Raw genomic sequence first — 2,334 nt, forward strand, 5'->3', positions numbered from 1 at the left:
TACACACAAGCAGGCAAATGACTGCAATTCTAAAAAGCGATAAATATAAAACCCAGAAGTGAAACCCCGCAGACACCTGAAAGCCAACCATTTCTGCAGGCCAGAGCTGGGGAGGCTGCCACACAACAGAAATAGTTCTGTCCTGTTTAGATAGGCTTTGTTTTGCTACATATGCAGTGTGCAGTGAAGTGATAGCAAGTCCTAAGGGTCCACTCCTTTGATGAGTTAAACACACAAAGGCCTACATTTTGATGTAATCTGATAGCATGTAGTTAAGTCCTAGACAAACTGCAACTGTGAGGAAGTGATAAACTGAACTTCCTGCACAAAGCTGCCTGAGATAACACTTTCCATGGACTGGAGGGGGGAAAAGAAAGAGACATGCTTGCAACAGAATTTGAAAGGAACTATTCTGTTCGTCATAAATAACCCCCATTTCAAGTGGTCCCGGCAATAGCTACGCAAAACTGATTGCAGTCCTGTAACTGTAGGCATTCCACCTAGGCCCGAATTCTGACTTTTTGATGGGCAAAAACCAGTCACTAGAGATTCACTTTATTTTCTCTTGTTAGGCTACTTTAGCTCCAACTTCATATCTCAAGTATCTTCTCAGGCTGGAGTCCTTGTCTGCAGTTTAACACACATTCAGATGGAGGCCGTGGGAGTTGGTTAGCATCAACTGACTCAATGGAGACACTACTGAGGGCTAAAGAGCCCTGATTCCACTTAAATAAACACACCCTGGAATCCTTGCCAACTCAGCTGAGGACCAATAGCTGTTTCCACAATGCCAAACACTGGCAATTTCGCTAAGAGTTTGGGTTGGCGGAATCATATACAAACAACTAATAAAAGGCCGATTGTGCTGGTAATTTTCAGTGAGTGCGTTCAGTCATTTAGAATTTTTCTTGAGTGCTGACCATATGCAAAGAGGAGACCCGGTGGAAGGTGCAGGGGTTAAGCATTCAGCTGCTAATGAAAAGGTCCGGTGATTTGAACCTACCAGGGGCTCCTTGGGAGAAAGAAGGGCAGTCTGCTTTCATAAAGAGTTACTGCTTCAGGAACTGCATGGGCAGTTCTACTCTGTCCTATAGTTGAAACCAACTTGACAGTAATGGGTTGGGTTGAGTTGGGTTGGGTTGGGTTGGGTTGGGTTGGGTTGGGTTGGGTACTGTGGGCAAAGGAAGCATTGGTGATTCAATGGGAGACCAGAAGGAGCTCTGGAGGAACTGTTGGGTAGGCACTGAACTGCTAGCCATAAGGTCAGTGGTTGAAAACTGCCAGCAACTCCAAGGAAGAAAGCTGAGGCTGGCTGTTCCTGTAAAGACTTGCAAAGCCATGGAAATCCCACACAGGATCGCCATGAGTCAGGATCAACTCAACAGCAGTGGGGTGCATGGAGACTGTAGTTTCCTTCCCCACCCAGGTTCCTCATCGGCAGCCGCTACCTGTCAGTAGAGGCTTAAACAGTTGTGATGCTGAACAGGCTTCAGTGGAGCTTCCAGAGTATGACCAACTAGAAAGAAAACATTAGCCATCTACTTCTGAAAAGGAGCCCATGACAATCCTCTAGACCACAATAGTCAGATCCACAGGCACAAGGCTGGGCAGCAGCTAGTTCTATTGTGCGTAGGGCGGTCATGAGTCAGGGCCAACTCCCCAGCAGCCAACAACTCTGTACAAGGAAATGCAATGGGGAATAGAATGACTCCTGCCCTTTTGACGTTTCCAGTCTAGTTAAGGAGCCACACAAAATGCCTGTATGTATCCAAATTATATGAAGTTCCCTGAAGACAAAAGAACAAGGAGGTTTGATTTCAGTTTCAATGAGATGGTCGGTGAAGATCTCCCACGTTATGATATTGAGCCTGGAACCAGCCAGCCAGCCAAACTGTCGGGGGGGAGGGTTCTAGGTAAAGAAAACAGTCTTATAAAGGTCTGGGTAGGGGGTGTGGGGGTGTAAAATGAGGCTGGAAAGGTTGGCAGGACCTCATAGGTCTAGAGCACATCAGGGACCATTCCCCTCATACTGCTGACTTCTAAAGTGTTTTACTTCTCGATAATTTCCTAGACCAAGATCTCAAAGACAACACAGCCACCCTAATATCCTAGGGGTAAATTGTGAAACAACTTGGGACCTCAAAAGTACTCGCCCACAACAAAGCCCACATGGAAGAAGCACACCAGCCTATGCAACCACGAGGTGTCGAAGGGATCAGGTGTAAGGCATCATCAGAACAAACAGCAGCCAAGAGATCAAAAGACAAAGGTAAGCGGCCATCAAGCTCAGAAGCAACAAAGCCCACATGGAAGAAGCGCCCCAGCCTATGCAAC

This window comes from Echinops telfairi, unplaced genomic scaffold (assembly GCF_000313985.2).
Source record: "Echinops telfairi isolate 266 unplaced genomic scaffold, ASM31398v2 ScPeMD7_70;HRSCAF=299, whole genome shotgun sequence".
Classification (NCBI taxonomy): domain Eukaryota; kingdom Metazoa; phylum Chordata; class Mammalia; order Afrosoricida; family Tenrecidae; genus Echinops; species Echinops telfairi.